Genomic DNA, 19270 nt, shown 5'->3' with positions numbered 1-19270 from the left:
CATAGAAGTTGCACGTAATTGTGCATTATATACAATTAATGTATGTAATATAAGTCTGTTTGAAAGATATCAATTGTGAATCGCATTGATTAGTTTTTAATGCATACGAGAACTTAAATTTTGAAATACAAAGTTGAACATTTTGTCTCAACAACTAAATCTCAATTGTTATTATATATACATGATTATCCTACAGACTGATCAGTTTTTTGTCAGCTATTTTAGAACACCAACTTTCTTTAAAAAAAACGTTTTCTTACATCCTGTAAATAGAATCGTTAATTCAAGATTTAATTTTATCTATCAAACGTTTAAAGTTTAGTAGTCGTTTTTTTCGATAAAATGAGAATACATATGTGAATATGTGTTAATTTATAAAGAACTATTTCCAGCTTTATAAAAATATATTATAAAATACAGTTTACAAAATATCTATATGTCATGACATAATATTTTTTATTCTCTAATGTCAAAGCTGACTTGAATGCCACATCACTCCCCGCATATAGATTATTTCACTTCCATTAGAAATAAATGACTTAATAGTTAATAGAAATTTATGTTTGCAACTTATGTTAGAATTTTATATTAACGAAAAAAGTTATTTTTATACTGTTAATTGTCTCGTGATGATAATGATTGGTTTTGTAATTAGTGGAGTATAATTTTGGCAGACTATATATTGGTAATGTTAACGTAATTTTGTGTATTAAGCTAATTGAGACTTTTTTGTTACTTATTTGATGGTAAAAAGTATTATGATAAGTCATAAATAAAGTAGAACTCATATACAAAATAGATTTTGATGGTTTTGATATACATTCATTTTAATAATTGATTTATTTTCAGGTTACAACAGTAGACATGCAAAAACCTCCACCGGATTTCCGTACAAATTTTGAAGCGACGCCGCCGCCAATTCTAATCGACAATGGCCTGGCCGTGCTAGAAAACGACAAAATCGAACGTCACATCATGAAGACCCATCTGAAGAGTGTCCACACAATCTTTTTGTTCAGGTAATTTGAATATTTGTATATATATACGCTTACAGTAATACTCCGCTTAACGTGGGGGATACTTTCTATCATAATGCGAAATAGCGCTAAACGAGGCTATCTTTACATGGAAATATTGGGGTTAGGGAAAGATGGCTAGGAAATTGATTATGTATTAAATTTAAAAAGTATATTTTTTGATAAAAATAAAACCAACATTTATTTCTTAAAGCCAAAATTAATACCACATCATTATTTCTTGCAAAAATAGAAACTAATATAAATAACAACACGAAAATTCTTGAATAACTAAAATTATAAGTCGGTCATTTTTGTTAGCTTTCCGCGTTTTTAGTGTTTTGCCTACTTTTGAGGCAGAAGTGCCTCTCAAAATTATTTCCATTATTTCAGTCCATTATTTCAGTTATGGTAGACAACTCCTTTTGACAAACGCCATCAAAAGTTCTTTTTGCTCTTCCTCTGAATAACTGCTATTAACATTTTTGTTTTCTTATTATTCAGTTTATTTTTTGAGCTCACCATTAGAAAGACTATGCTGCTTCTTGATTATTTTTTTCGATATCTTTCACATTTCTCCCTTCGAAACTTGGGTTGAATAAGAGCCCCATACCGAAACAAACGCTAAACGATACAGCGTTAAGCGGGGTATTACTGTATTTTGATAATAATATCTTTTATTATTCAGAATAGTTAAAATAATATTTTTCCAAATTTGTTGTAATATAAATATAGTAAAAACCCATTAGTTTGGCACCCAACTGTCCGGAATGACCGGTAGTCCGGCATTGTTCCGGAAAATTTTCTTTATTCAAAACTGTGTATAGCAAATAAATACGCTCGAGAGCTCATCAACTGTTTGGCATTATCTGACGAAGTTTGTAACTTAGTCGGTAACAATTAAAACATTGGCTTCTAGATAAACATTAAAAAACTAAAACTAAAGATAATAAAGGTAGTTTGTGTATTGTTCAAATGGTTTGGGATAGCCTGTAATAGGGCCAAAGCTTAGAAGGAAAGCCTGTAATAGGGTCAATGATCGTTGAAAAGGCAAAAAATTCGGTCAAGGTTTAGGAGTTGCTGAAAGTGTATGTAATTATTCGGGTCAGAAACTTTAAGTTTCGACATGAAATTTAAAGACTTGATATAGTGGAAAAACAAAAATTCAGCAAGCCAAACTTCTGCAGAAAAATACCAAGACGTATTTCAGAAATTTGTGGCTCGTATATTTAAACTCCACACTAGCAGGCAAGTTTTTTAAGGAAAACAAAGACAATTAACCGGTTTTCCATGTACTAGTGACTGCTGCCCTCTTTAAAGACCATTTTCATCACTTTGTAAATTTTTGTAGTTTAATTATTAACCCAATTGTTTTTATGATTACCGCCTGATAGTCCGGAATTTTTGACACTTAGGCTGATCTCGAGCGTCCCGGACTAATGGACTTCTACTGTAGTATTACATTATTGATATATTGCTACGTTTCTTGCTTGCACGCATCTAAAAAACTTACCAGCTTAGAGACAATTAAAAGAAACTTTTCTAACCCAAGTTGCATGTTACTTTAGTTCACAAGTCTTCTTAATTATTATTATTATTAATACGTCTCCTGTAGTTTTGACGTTTGCTTTTAATTGATGATGTATAGTCGAAACAAATAGTAGGAAAACATAATAGATTTATTGCATCTTTTGATTTTCATTGCCCTTGCATTGAAAAACATCAAATTCAAAGTATTGTATGCAATATTTCATAATTGATATATAATTTTTTCTCAAGATGTTATTTTTATTCAATCTTCTCTGCTGTTTTATTTTTAAAGATATCGGTTAGTTCAAAGTCAATAAATGAACATCTTAAATAGACGTTACTATACTTACATATGCTCTTAACTATTCTAAAAATATACATTTGTTTAGTTTTGTGTTCTAAGTATGCACTGATCTAAAAAATAATAAAATAACATTTTATAATGTCTCAGAATTTATGGCGGGATTATATGATTTTTGTGGATCATTTTAAAACACATTGGAATAAGTGATCTAGAACTAATACACATTTTAATGGCATACATCCTAATTATATATGAGAATGTTAATCTTAAATTAGTGGGTGATGATTGATATTGAAAGTATTTAAGAATATATATTTTTTATTGAGCGCATATTATGGTAATCAGTTTTTTTACTCATCAGTTTTGTAACCGAATTGTCACCTATAGGTACCTCAACGAAATATAATTGCAGCTCAATTATTCTGATATTAAATATAATCTGATTTCAACTGCAATGATATTATTATTGTACTAAACGGTTAGTCCGACCTTTTTGTTATTAATGGAGGATTTTAAATATTGGCGTTCTACCTTATTTTTTATATATGGAAAGAAATGTGAATAATAAAATAAATCTAAATGTTGCGCGTTTATCTGAAAAGCCCGTCTGCTCAGCAAATGCATTGCAATTTGGCAGTTTTTTTCTAATTTCTATGAAGAAAGGAGAGCTTTCATAACAACGCTTTGTTACGGAAATTTGGCCTCGAAGTGTTTGATACAATAAAGATTTTTATGGAAATCTTCACTTTTTATTAGCAGCATGTTATTTGAAAGGGTAGAGCGGGGCTTAAAGGTCGGCGGATAAAAAGGTTCACCACCGATGTTTCAAAAGCAAGTAAAGATAATAATATTTTAATAATTTTTAAAAGTAGATGAGGAAATGTATAACTAGCTATCACCTTGTTTCTTGCAAAGTTGCTATCGTGAGATAAACAGCAATATTTGAAAATCCATAACAAAAGTATTTTCATTCGTTTTTAGATTTTTTGATTGTGAGCATTGTTGTTGAGTTTACGAGACCTTAATATAATTTTTTAAGTATTTAAGTTAATTGTTTTATAAAATGTATTGCCAATTTGAAGTTAGATTGAACAGTTTTTTTATATAACCCCTATAAAATTTCACACGCGGCTAGGGTATAAAGGATAAACAGAACCTTTACTCTGGCAAAGATGTAAAGAATAAAAAGAGTAAATTCAGTAAAGAAGCAATTTTACAAAAGATAAATTATATAACTAGTTATTTAATTTCTGGTGATGAATATTTTCGACAAAATACCATATCAAGGTTATATACATTCTTATCTCTGTAAAAAATGTACCCACGAAATTTATATTTTGCATAGATTCAATAATGTAGCTATTATTTCGTAAAATTCCTTTAAAATTAAAAATAAGACATTGGACCTGTTTGGGTAAGAAGACCAGGTTACAAGTTTTTGAATAACAGCAAAAAAAACACATCTATAATAATTGGCTGCGAGTTTTACTGAACATAGTCAGATAATCAGATAGTTGTTTTGAACAACTATCTGACTATCTGCGAGTTTTACTGAACATAGTCAGATAGTCAGATAGTTGTTTTAAACAACTATCTGACTATCAGTCTAATAAACAACTTTTTATTAGACATGTGTTATTTGTTTTATTTTCACAATATAATTGCTCAAAGTCAAATTGGACCTTTATGCCTCGCCTTACCTCATATGAACATATAACTATATTATTGACTATATATTATTATTTGCTGTTGTATATTCATTGTATCTAAATATGATATTATATAAATTATATATTTTTGTCCAACAGGATAAGAAGTGGCAACACTCATCGAGAATTTGTACTCTAAATTGAAGTTGGTTTTAGTCAAAAAGGATGACGTAAAAAGCAATAGTCTGCTGAGCCACCTGAGGAAAATCAACGACCATTTGGCGCGGCGCGGCACGAGATTCCTAACGGGCGACACCATGTGCTGCTTCGACTGCGAACTGATGCCCAGGTTACAACACATCAGGGTCGCCGCCAAGTATTTCGTCGAATTTGAAATTCCGGTAATTAGATATAGAATCATAATTTCATGTGATCAGTAAAGAATTGTTTTACTCAAACCTTTGACACCGAAAACATTATCCGTCGGTATTCCAAAGCGCCCCAAAGTAACGTTTTGCCATGCATATTATGCAATCATATCATGCAGTTATGCGATGCATATAATGATTTTAAGCATTATTTTTAATTAAACCAAATAGTTAAAATTAGTGCATTTTTTTTTTTGATTAGCTGGTCCGACACTAATAGTGGACCCTCTCATAAAAAATATCACATATGAACAGAATTGGTATGTGGTATGTTTATATTGCTTTTTAATTTATTCAAAATATTTTGAATAATAGTATCAGTAATTATATCTATTGCAATTATGCACCTTTATTATTTACTGCGTCCATACGTCGGTCACCAGTATCCAGTAACTCCCATAACAAACGTATTAGTAATATTGTTTGGTTATTAACTTCCCGTAGGGTAAGTTATAGCAATCGCAAAAAAATCGAATATGAAAATTTTTATATATCTTTACGTTTCAAAGGTTTTTTAACATTTTGGCATACCTTAGAAAAAATGGATGTATGTGTGTGTGTGTGACGATTTCGGGAACATGGATCAACCGATTTGAATATTTCAAAAAACAGTCGATTTGTATTGATAAGGAAACGTGCTGATTAGTTTTTGGCGGAGGCAGGTCTAGCCGTTCCAAAGATATGGGGCAAAAAGTGCCAAAAACAGTACCTCAGTTTTTGAGAGAACGGAACGCCCGATTTTAATAATTCAAAAAACATTTTACTTGTATTGACAAGATGAAAAATTGATCAAATTTTCATAAGGTCAGGTCTAGCAGTTTTGAAGATCTAACGAAAAAAGTAAAAAAAATGCCATTTGGCGGTCAAAAATGATCATTAGGCATATGCACATCAAATTATCAGATATTTTATAGAGATTTTAACAATAAGTATAAATTTTGTATATAAGTATAAATTATAAGTATAACATTCCTATGGGTTCCGTACCAATGTTTATCCGTTAGACAGCGACGCGGCGCTTACGCTTATATTTTGTCTCTATGCAGTTAAAGCAGTACGATTGCTTTGAAAAAAAGTTTAGATCTTCCAAAATATGTCAAAATAAAAAAAACTTTTTTTTTCAAAAAAAAGTAATTTTTTGTCCAATTTATAGTTTCTCAAAAATCTTATTTTTTCGAAGTAAAATTTTTTCAAAAAATCGTTTTTAAAATTATAATAATTTTTGGTACGGGAAGTTCCAGCAGTTTGCCTTTAGGCACGATGCCTTAATTGCCTTAAGACAGAATTCCACTTACAGCTAGTTATACTACTTAAGTCTGTTGGCTTCCAACCTTAGTTGCGCAACCACTCAAGGGGGCGTACAGCTATTTTCAAAATACTATTTTCAAAAATAAACAAAAAAAATTAAATGATATAACAATTGAATTAATATATAATTATTTTTATGTAATATTGTTTATTAATTTACAATAAAGTATAATATTAATTGAGTATTTATAAAATTAGATTGGAGTAATTAAGGGGTGGGGGCAATATAAAAAGGTTGGAAACCACTGGCTTGAGCTGTCCACGAGTTACGTGTTTTCAATATTTAACATCATTACTTTTTTATTAACTAAAACTTGTAATTCCGTGAAATTTAAAGGAGATTCCTTGGTACGAAACCCATTGAAATGTAAACAAAATTTATAGTTAATATCAAAATTTCTATAAAATATCTGATCATTTGATGTGCATAATGGAATTTTTTTACTTTTTCATTTGTCATCCCCATTACTGCTGGATCTGTCGTTCCAAAAATTTAATCATATCTTCATTCTGTTAATGTAAGTAAAATGTTTTTTAAATCATTCAAATCGGACGCTCAGTTCTCTCAAACACTGAATTACCATTTTTGGCACTTCTTGCCCTGTATCTTCGAAATTGCTGGACCTGCCATGGCCAAAATTTAATCAGCACGCTATCCCATCAATAGAAATCGAATATTTTTGAATCATTCAAATCGGATGATTTGCATCCGTACATACACACACACATACATACGTTTTGTCAAAATGTTGAAACATAAAAATATGCAACAAAATTCATTTTCGATTTTTTTGTCATTACTATAACTTACTTTACGGGAAGTTAATAAAAGAGTAAATTAACAGAAAATAAACCTAACTTACTATTAGTTTTTTTAATACTTGGATGTTTGGATGAAAACTTGCTTGTTGTATTATTATATATGTAAACATTTTTTTATCTAATTGAACAAATCAGGTTCAATTAATAAGTTCAAATCGAAACCAAAATATTGAAGAGGTATGTACTCATGATATGTCATATGATAATTTATACATGGCATAAATTAATTATAAGTAACTTACCTTGTACAGGATTTTTTTTAAATATTTCATTAAAATATTGTGTTTTGAGTTATTATCGCTGTCCCCACTCTGATCATGATTATTACATAGCCGACAATTGCCGCAGTCTTAGTTGTTAGAATTGACAATCCTACATTTATCTACATAATACATCTTACCGTTATCAACATTCTAGATTTGCTCGCCAATGATATTTACACGAATGATTAAAAAATTGTTTTTTTTTGCTCCGTGTAGCAGAGGCAAAACGGAGAATATTTGTGTAAATCGTTAGCAACTTTGTTGATTATTCTTGGCATCGTTCTCTACTTCTTGTGATGTTAATTAGATGTACGTCGACGTGGAATTCGCACATGTTTCGCCTCCTTTCGTCCGTTCGTCCGCCTGATTCATAATTTTCCCCGCAATTAGATTAGATGCCACTCGCTTGAAGAAGATCAGTTGATTCTCGACAGATATTTCCACAAATCAGCGATGAGGATTTTTTTCAATTATTGCTTGAAAATCATATATAACTAGTTGGTATTGATATTTAGCCTTGAGACAAGTTACATGAACTTTCCGAATTGTTAAATAAACGACTTAATCAATAAAATATAATTTATGAGTGATTAAAAGTATTCCGAGTAGATTTATTACATATCATTGAACGCGAACGATCACGTTAATTCAAAGTATTTTTTAAGAGCAAGTTTTTAAAAATCAACAATTTTAATGTTCATTAAGACCAAGTACTCTATCGCTATGCCAAGTAAATCGTCTAACTTTAATTTTACCAAACGTCAAAAAAACTACTCATTTTCTCAAACTTTGATGAATTTTTAAAATTAAACTACATGTTGTAATATTTCAGTAAGTTCTATAAGACCATGTTATATATCACCAAAAAAAAGTTCCATGAAAATCGGCTTAAATTTTTTTTTCAACAGTTAATTACAAGAAAACGGCTCGGTAGATTTTCACCTAAAACTGATCAGTATCATTCCCAACTAATATCTATCGAAAAATTTTCGATTTTTCAAAATCGATTCGGTAGTATGAGCTTGAATGTGGACAAAAAGTTTAACACTTTTTTTCAAATTGCAAAGAAACGGCTCGGCAGATCGTCGCACAAAACTGACAATCTATAGTCCCCATTGAGATACATGAAATAGCTTTTAAATTTCGGAAATCGGTTTAGGCGTTTTTGAGAAAACGTCGATCAAAGGTCTAATTTTGACAAATGCCAAAAAACGATACCAATTTTTGCAAACTTTAGTAGGGCCTTAATATTTTAGTATGATCTATAAGACTATGGTATCTACCGACAAAAAATAATAATAAAAATTGTCGAATTTTTTTTTTTTAAACTTTATTACAAGAAAAAACGGCCCGGCACGATTCCCAACCAATATCTATCGAACGGTTTTTGAATTTTCAAAATCGATTCAGAATATCGGGCTACAACGTGGACGAACATTTTTTCATTTTGTTACGATTTACAAAGAAACGGCCCGGCCCAAACGCTAGTCCTCATCGAGATACATCGAATGGCTTTTAAATTTTTGAAATCGGTCCAGCCGTTTTTGAGAAAACGTTGATTCACGGCAAAAAATCTGTTCACATACACATGCACATACCAACTTTTTCTAAAGTTGGTCTTATTCGAAGTTAACAAACAGAGGACTGGGTACGGTTGTGCCACTTTTTTTATCAGCAATAATTTTAATTTATTAGTTAGCTGGAAGAAAACTGAATTGAATGGTGATTTGAACATCGATTTACGCAAAAATTTTGAAATACTGTCCTTAAATATCATGGATTAGTCATGAAATCAAATCACGGTCGGTCGTGGCTGACATAAACATAGGTTAAGTAGTAATAGCTTCAAATACCAAAATGGAAATCAGAAATATCTAATACAACGCAATATAATCATTTAAACTAGTTTATGATTATGGATATAATGTAACAATATATATAACCAACTTATTTTTTTATACGAAGTTAACAAAAAAATATTCGTGAAAACTTTTCTTATATTGAATTTTCCTTTCCCTTTCTCTTTCCTATTTTATCTAAGTAAAGTTAGATTTTCTTTTTTCTTTTTATGTGTTTAATCTTCACCCGAAAAGGACAAGAAATATTACCCGTACCCAACGCACAATTTTGAAAATAAATCATTATTATGACTGAACTAAATTATCTGCGCAGAAACTAATTGCTGGTAATTAACTACTAATGTTCAACTTACAGCAAAATTTTAAACATTATGATCTATCTGTATACATGCAACAGTTATTATTAATAGAAATCGAACAAAATTTTTCATTCTTTAAAAGCAATGCGGCCTACAAATCATGTTAATGTAGGGCGCTGAATCAATTCAATAATAGACAATAATAGAATAAACTTGCTCGAACAAACATACTTCATCTTTATCATGGACGCTAAAAATTGGTAGTTTTCTAAACGTAAATTTTATTTTTGACGTTGTTTTAAATAACTTATATTAGTATTATTCAAATTCAATTTAATTGTTCGATGCCTTGTATTACATTCTATATAACGAGTTTTTTTTAACAGCAATCAGAATCTAATAGTTCTATAAGCTGTTGTGCTAATTTTTGACTTATTGTTAGTATTAATCTGTTTCACAGATGGCAACCCACCCAATCAGTTGTTACATATCTGTACGATATATTAGTATTACAATTTAGAATTTTACAGAGTGAATATTTTTATTGATGCAGCAATGCCGAGTGAGGGCTATTTTCACTTGGAAACATATTGCTATCTATATTTCCAAGTGAAAATTGTTGTCACTGCTGCCTGACCTCGGGGACTCGGGACCTCTGAATCAAGTCCGGTCGCTCTTAACCGCTTACCTACGGGCGAGCTCATATAAACAGGTTAAAATAAACAATGTTGTTTAGAGCAGTGGTTTCCAACCTTATTTACACCTCGCCCCCTCCCCTATTCTAATTTAAAAAAATGTTGCGGTTGTGTAGAAGCTGTACGCCTCCCTTTTACCCGCATCGCAGGCTCCAGAAGGAACGCGCTCCACAGGTTGGAAATCACGGCTTTAGAGTATTCTAAAACATTTCATTTTAATATTAACCGACGACATGTAAGTACACATTCTTAACCGTAAATAAAACCTATCCCTTAAAGCAACCTAGTAAGTAGGTTGAACCTACTATATATTGTACAATATTATTTATACACCTTTATCAAATTTTTATAAAATGGAAGAACATTTTTTATCATAACTTGTTCAATATCATGGCGTTCACAAGTTATGATATGCTTGAGCATCTGTAATTCAGAATTTTATTCGCCATATTAACAATCAAAATCTCATTAAAAGTAATTTAATTTACCATTTTTATTTCACTTCCAGAGCAATCTAACCGCCTTATGGCGTTATATGTATCCATGTACCAGTTGGACGCATTCACCCAGTCGTGCCCAGCCGACCAAGATATCATCAACCACTATAAACTGCAACAGGTATTCATCTAATTATTATTCTTGCTTAAATTTGCTTTGAATATTTACTGCACAACGCAATCTAATGGAATAATTAAAATTCAGTAATTTTTTCTACAATTTCTATTTAAATCGAATGTTGCGCATATGCATATACGTACGCATGCATTTTTTATCCGAATTTGCACTGAACATTTAGTTAATAGTATATCAGCATGTAATATTTATAGTTTTTTTTCAGATAATTGTACTCAGCATCCTTAAATTTTGCGACAAAGTAATAATTTTGAAATCCAATATATCTCAAAGACTAGAATGTTTTCTTCAGCGTACGTGTTTTAATTATTGCATAATGCACGAAAGCATGTATGCACAGGCATATATATTAATAGGGGCCGATTCTGCCGTAAAATAGACCAATGTTACGTAGGGGCTATGTTACGCAGCGCTTTTCATATAAAATGTTACTAAATACTGCCAAAATGCCATGTGATTGATGTGCAGACAGGCGTTTAGATAAAATACCTAACCTAGAAAACTCACAAATATGGCATTTTGACAGTATTTAGTACCATTTTGAATGAGAAGCTTTCGTAACATAGCACTACGTAACATTGGTCTATTTTACGGCAGAATCGGACTTATAATCATGGACACTTGTGCTTCGCTACTTCGTTTTTTTTTCCATATGTTCGGTAATTTCTTCAACGAACTTCAATGGAATAAAAAAAGATTTTAAGTTATAAATGGTTTCACATATTTTTTAATATCTTTATTTAAAACATGATGGATGGTGTTATATGTCATTTCTACTGCTTTGCGTAGTGCAGAGGTCGGCAACTCGGGGCCAATCATTCTTGCGGATTTGAGTTATCTCAAATTATATATATTTGAGTATCTTACTTTTGTATTCTAAAATCTAGCTGCATATGTAATTTTTTTTAGATTGAAGATGGGTTTATGGGCTTACAGTTATTTTGTTATAAAATAGCGTCCAAATCACAAAATTTTAAAATTGTAGAAGAAAAATAACATTATTGAAACATGAAGGTTCTAATTTTGTGAGAATTTGAGACTTGATTATTGTTCTTATAAACTTATTTTTAAGTCATGATAATTGTCATATATTCCGAATAAAATAAATAATATTGGTTAACAAAATAATCCTTGAATTGAATCGAAACAATTACTAAATTGGGCATTACTAACTATGTTATTGGGTTAATATTACTTTAATTAATATTTAAGCTATTTTTTATTTCAACTCGCTGAAATTATAATTTTGTTAGAAAAAGTAATAGTTTTTTTTAAATATTTTTTATTATTATCAATTCTATGTGACAACGTTCTGACATCATATTCATATTACAGAAATTTTCATAAGTGTAATTATCGATATAATTTATATTAAATTCTTTAAGATAATCATACTTATGAAAAATATTTCTTGGTTGCATAAGATTGCGATTTTTGTTTTAAATACTAACTTCCAAAATAAGAAATAGTTTGATATAATTCTTTATTTTTACATTGTATTTATTTTTAATATATTAAATTACGCAGCAGAAAATTGTCTATAATATTTTTGTATAGTGGTTTTCAAATAAATTTTTCGCGTACATACTTTTTATATATTTATATTATTACAGACGATGTCGCAATTTGTATTTTCTAACCTAGGCATTGGGCAATGAGCATTTTGTAAATAACATTTTTAATTAAAGAAAATCTATTTTGCAAAAATTTTTGTAAATAAATAAGGCATTTTATTTATATATTACTTGCTATGTATTTTATAAGTATGAAATTTTTGCGTACGCAACAAACGCAAATGAATGATTATGAATTTTGTGTATCAGAGATAGACAACTTTTGTTGGAGTAATTTACGAAATTAACTAAATAGTCAGCATATAATCAAGAACTGTTTAATTTTATTCTCATTTTTAAAAAATATGTATATATCCATAAGTACCTACTTCTCTGCGAAACAATTTAAAATTGTGTTGCGTAAAAGTAAATTTAATTTAGATGTTTGTTCATGAATGTTAATGGTTAAGTAAAATTCCAAACTGCAATTTTTTTATATTTTTTTAAATAATTTTTTAACCCAACCGTTGTTCATCTCTGTCATAATTGCATAATAAGTAGCTTATTAATGCTAATATATGTTTGATTTAACTAATTTGTTTATCTTGTTTGTTGTTTTCATGCAAACAGCAGAGGATCAGCAATAACCAGGTACAGTACTGAAAGATAAAAATGTTTTAATTGTAGCTTTTTTTTATAGACTTTGATCAGTTTTATCACTGATTTTATTTGCTTGGCTTTGTTGCGCATGCTTATCTAACATTTATATATAAATAAATTTTATAAAAACATTTGTCGGCCACTAATTTAATATATAGTTCAGCTTGTTGTATTTGTTGTGTATGTGATTATTTTAAATATTTTGCCTGTTTTATTATACAATTAATGCACTAATTCCCATTGCTGATTTAATCATATAGTCAAAAAATTATATGTATGATTTTGTAAACTCTTATTATTTTCCATTTGTATTTAACATTTATTCATGTCACAAAATGCACATTGACCATAAAAGTTTCTATGAAAGATTATATGTGAAAATTTTCATTGGTTTAGCCATAATAATTCTTTGTCTTCGGTTTTGTTTTTAGAATAGTTGTTTTATTTGTTTTATATATTTTTTATTGTTAATGATTTGTTATATTATGAGGTTAATAGATGGATCACTTTTATTTACTATTGTATATTATTTAATATAAAATTTAGTTTATTTAGTTTGTTAATTTAACGTTTAATCATTCTAATTATGGTATTTCATGAAAACACGTTGGAGTTATGAGAGTTCTGCTAAAACTTTTTGGTTGTTATTTTCTTAAATTAAAATGATCCATTTATTGCAAAAAATTCACAGAAAATGCTTGGGATGCAGTTACAATTTTGATTTGGGAAATTATTGTTTTAAACATGTAGGTACTCTCTTTAATAAAATTTTGACTGTTTGTGAGAACATCAAGTAACATAAAGCTTGATGTCATCTTGTCCTAAAAAACTGTTTTAACGTTTATATTGCGTTATTGTGGCATTGAAAAGATTTTGTGATTCATTTCTGTGTCTATCAGTTTGGGATCTAATAATGACTGGAGAGAGGCATCGGCAACCTATGACCTATATTTTTTACTTGCTCAATTGGGTAACAAGTAAAATGCTAACTAATATAATTTTTGATTGACACTTTTTGTTATGTATAACATAATACGAGTAATTTTTTATAGTTATTAATCATTCTGACTTTACTTAAAGTTTTATGCATTCGAATAGGTTATTATTGATTATTATTAAATATAAAATATAAACTAGTTGGTTTGGTATTTAGCCTTGAGGCAAGTTACATGAACTTCCCGATATGTGTAAATAATCGACTTAATCAAAAAAAATGTGTAAATAATATACTTCATCAATCCTACTTTAAAAAAAACGATAATAATCTTAGCAAACTTTGACGAATTTTTAAAATTAAACTACTTGTCGTAAGGCCCTAATATTACAGTAAGTTTTATAAGACCATGATGTATATCGCCAAAAAAAGTTCCATGAAAATCGGCTTAAATTTTTTTTTCAACAGTTAATTACAAGAAAACGGCTCGGTAGATTTCCACCTAAAATTAATCAGTACCATTCCCAACTAATATCTTTCGAACAGTTTTTGATATTTTAAAATCGGTTCGGTAGGATGAGCTTAAATATCGACGAAAATTTAACACTTTTTTTTTCAACAGTTAATTACAAGAAAACGGCTCGGTAGATTTTCACCTAAAATTAATCAGTACCATTCCCAACTAATATCTTTCGAACAGTTTTTGATTTTTTAAAATCGGTTCGGAAGGATGAGCTTAAATGTCGACGAAAATTTAACACTTTTTTTCAACAGTCAATTACAAGAAAACGGCTCGGTAGATTTTCACCTAAAATTAATCAGTACCATTCCCAACTAATATCTTTCGAACAGTTTTTGATTTTTTAAAATCGGTTCGGTAGAATGAGCTTAAATGTCGACGAAAATTTAACACTTTTTTTCAACAGTTAATTACAAGAAAACGGCTCGGTAGATTTTCACCTAAAATTAATCAGTACCATTCCCAACTAATATCTTTCGAACAGTTTTTGATTTTTTAAAATCGGTTCGGTAGGATGAGCTTAAATGTGGACGAAAAGTTTAACCCTTTTTTTTCAAATTACAAAGAAACGGCTTGGCAGATCGTTGCACAAAACTGACAAACGATAGTCCTCACCGAAATACGTCAATGGTTTTTTAATTTCTAAATCGGTTCAGGCGTTTTTGAGAAAACGTCGATCAAAAGTCTAATTTTGACAAATGCCAAAAAGACCATACTGATTTTTGCAAACTTTGACGAATTTTTAAAGCTGAACCAGTTGTCGTAGGGCCGTAATATTTTAGTATGATCTAGAAGACTATGGTATCTATCGTCAAAAAATAATCATAAAAATCGTCGAAATTTTTTTTTTAAAAACTTTATTACAAGAAAACGGCCCGGCCGATCTCTACCAAAAACTAATCAGCACGATTTCCAACCAATATCTTTCGAACGGTTTTTGAATTTTCAAAATCGATTCAGAATTGCGGGCTAAAACGTAGACGAAAAATTTTTCACTTTTCTCGCCATTTATAAAGAACGGCTTAGCCGATCGTCGCACAAAACTGACAAACAATAGTTCTCGTCGAGATACATCGAATGGCTTTTAAATTTTTGAATCGACCCAGCCGTTTTCGAGAAAACGTCGATTTACGGCAAAAAATCTGTTCACATACACACACACACACACACACACACACACATACTTTTTCCAAATTTGGTCTCATTCGATTCAGAATGGCTTGAAACGTCGAGAAAACATAAAATTAGCGAATTGGATTTTTTGATGAAAACATAAACTTCTCCTTCGGGAAGTTAATTAAATCATTTTTCGATAATGATGTTTACTTTCACTTTATTTCTTTCTCAGTTAAAATAACTGTTATATTACTGGCCTTTTTATTAAATAATTGCGTGAGTTGGAATCGCTATATCTTCGCAGTTCGATCAAGCGTTTTACACTTTAACTACTTACCTAACCTCCAAATGACATTAGTTCGACTTTACGCGTGTGCTTAATAGATAAGTGACAACAAAAAGTTGCGTTTATAATAATATTGTTATATGGCATTTGTGTCATTACGAGATTAGTTTTTAGAAGTCGATATAGTGTAAACAAATTTCTCGATAGAACAAACAAGTAGCTTTTTGATATTTTGTTACTGCCTACTCATGCAATTATTTTACAAAAAGACCGGTAACATAATATAATTATTTTATTCGGAGAAAAAAAAATTTATGTAATTATTTCTTAAACTAATAACCGATTTTGTAACTTGATAACAAATACTTATTCAAAGTAACATAAATTTATAATTTTATATTATAACTAGTCATGTATTTTAAATAATGTTTGTTTTTCTACATGCGAAATTTGAATTTAGTTCCTGCGAGATTTATGTGATTGAAAGTATATTGATAATAAAAGAATTCAATGATAATTAAAGATCACAATGATCCGCGTTTTACACGGATGGTAGATTCCATGAAAAACCGCGTAACTCAAAAAGTTCAATATTATATAAAAAACTGTTGCAAAACGAAAATCACGATAAAAAAGCTGTTTTCCGTCAGTGTTTAATATGATGTGGGTTTTTAAGTTTATACTTTATTAGTCATTAAAAGTTTTAGGGGCCAATTCTTGTCTAAATTAGTTTAGTTATTTACCTAAAAACCGGACTTTTTTTTGAGAAATCGAGAAACTGTCAAAAAGGTACATCTTTGCTGTTCGATCGAGCTTTTTACACTATTATATTATATACTCGTTTACACGTTTTCCATCTTACACTGTTTTTGAAAATATTTTTTTAACGAAATTTATTATTTTGCATTTACACGAAATTATACACACTAAAATATAATTAGCTTGTATCTACAGTAATATTTTCATTGCTTTTCTGTCAAAATACAAGACTACAAAATGTATGTTACAGTTACGGATTCTTAATAGACTATGTTGATGATGGAAATATATAGATAAGATGGTAACTCTCCGTTTTATGATCAAAACTAAATTTAATGTATGTTTATACATACATTAAATTTATATTTTGCAATACCAAAACAAAGAGCATCATTGTTTGTTTTTCAATTCAAGAGTTAATTTATTCAAGGTGAGCAAATAACATATTTTTTTTTTCAAAATTTATAATTTACAATTTACATTTAGTATGACATTATATATTTTATAATTTACATTTAGTTTGACAATAGCAAAAGCTGAAAATCACTAATTATTTTAATACTAATCTAATTATTGAAAAAATAGAGTAACGATAAGAAAATTATAGTCTATCCGATATCGATAAAAACGAACATAGTGAATTTGCAGCAAAAATCAAGAAGCAATCAATCAAAAAAGCAAGATTTTGTTTTATTACTGAAATAAATTAATATTCTTATTATTCATTAAATGTTTTTGATATTAAAATTAAATGTGTTTGACATTAAATATGTTAATATCTATTTTTTGTTCAATATGTTTGTTATTCATCATATTAAAAAGAGCTTTTTATAGAGATATTGGTTTAGCATAGATTTTCCATGTAAGAGTGAATTTTCGAGTGTTTTGTTTTTCAATTTACATGGTTTTCATGGAATCTACCATCCGTTTAAAACGCGGGATAGATGCATTTACAGGTAACCCCCGTATATCACGGTAGTTACGTTCCAAAAAAACTAGCGTGTTATACGAATTCGTGTTATACGGGACAAATAACTAGTACAAATCGAGGGGTTACGTTCCAAGAAATCTAAAAAACGTGCTTTATATCATGATTTTATAATAAATATTGTTATATTTATTAATTTGTATTACATAAATTATATATATTTTTTTTGTCATAATTAACAAGTAAGTGCTATCATCAACACGATCTTTTTTGCAAGATATGCTCATTCTCTAAGCAGTTTTCTGTACTACCTCCATCCAGATCCGTGCATTATTTTTTGCAAAAAAAATATTTGCGAATAGTTGCTTTTAACGAAAAGATATTTATATATTTACCACATACAAAGTTATTTTTTAAAATGTTATGGTCATTTAATTCTTTGTTTAAGACTAATTTACTGATTGTTCGGAAAATTCTAGAATTTTTTTTGAAAGAAGAACGTACGCGCTCGAATATTAAATATCAAATGAGTTAAATTTTGCATTAGTTTCATCACATTTATAAAGCTATTGTACGGCGATTTTTATAATTTTAGATTAAATAAAGTTTGTTTTTCATAGGTTTTACTATATTTTCATTTTATTATGGTTTTTCTTAATTCTCAAACCGTGTTAAGCGTGCTTTAAAAGTGTCGTGTTATAATGGGGATAGTTTAAATTCTTAAACCGTGCTGGGGCAAATCTGTGTTATATGAGTACTGTGTTATGCGGAGGTCACCTGTACTTCTAAAACCTAACCTCCAAATGGCGCAAACGTCGGATTAGATACTTAGTTCGACTTCACGCGTGTGTTATCATAAGTGAAACAATTTGTTGCATTATGATACATTTGTTTCTTAACTTTTTTATCCGAAATTGGTTCCTTAATGTGAAATCTAATTACTTTATTGCAACGATCTTCTGATAAAAAACAAACAAGTTTTCCACCTACACAAGTTGACGGACACATTTATAAATCAGCATGGGATATATTTCGTGAAAAGGTTGCCGATGCCTGATTTCAGCTTCATTACTGTTTTATTACAGAGAGATTGTTTTTATCGGGCTTTCGCACTCGATTCTAGTGTCATATCTGTTTTACCGAATATCTTTTTCATTTCGCAGATGATGAAAATGAAGAAGCACGAGGAGCTAGAAACGCCAACGTTCACCACATCGATTCCAGTCGACGTTTCAGGCTGATAGGAAAGAAGTATTTAAAAACAAATTAGTAATTTTGGATAATACTAAACATGATTATCTGTATATGTTACCGTTCCAAATAAATTATTCATATTAAAATACGATTAGTAAGCGTTATGATGTATCCAAAGTTCGATTACCATTTTTACAAATGCCATCATTAGGAATCTTTTCTTTGCTTAATACACAAGAGTTTCATTATAATTATAACGTACTATAATATATTTCGCAATTGCAATGGCATATCGTTCAATATTAATATTACAAAGCTGCCAGTGATACGTCAATCATATTTTTGAACATATTTTATCTTATGTTTCAGTAATTCTGTAAGATTTTTAGATGCTTATGTATAAATTGGGTGATATAGCATAAATAACATATACGAATTTGTATATTTTGAAGTACTATCTGTGTAAACTATCCAAAACTAACATTCAAAATTTTTTTTTGAAAAAAATTATCTT

The 19270-nt window shown here is 29.5% G+C and overlaps 1 pseudogene; it reads left to right on the top strand.

The window, feature by feature from the left end:
* LOC113375858 overlaps positions 1–18823 on the top strand; it is a 22252-nt pseudogene extending 3429 nt beyond the window's left edge.
* Positions 18824–19270: the final 447 nt, after the last annotated feature.

Source organism: Ctenocephalides felis, unplaced genomic scaffold, assembly GCF_003426905.1.
Source record: "Ctenocephalides felis isolate EL2017-DRISC unplaced genomic scaffold, ASM342690v1 CF-g0.4_SCAFFOLD_01886, whole genome shotgun sequence".
Lineage (NCBI taxonomy): Eukaryota > Metazoa > Arthropoda > Insecta > Siphonaptera > Pulicidae > Ctenocephalides > Ctenocephalides felis.
Note: the sequence above shows the minus strand (reverse complement) of the source record. Positions and strands in the feature narration are given on the sequence as shown.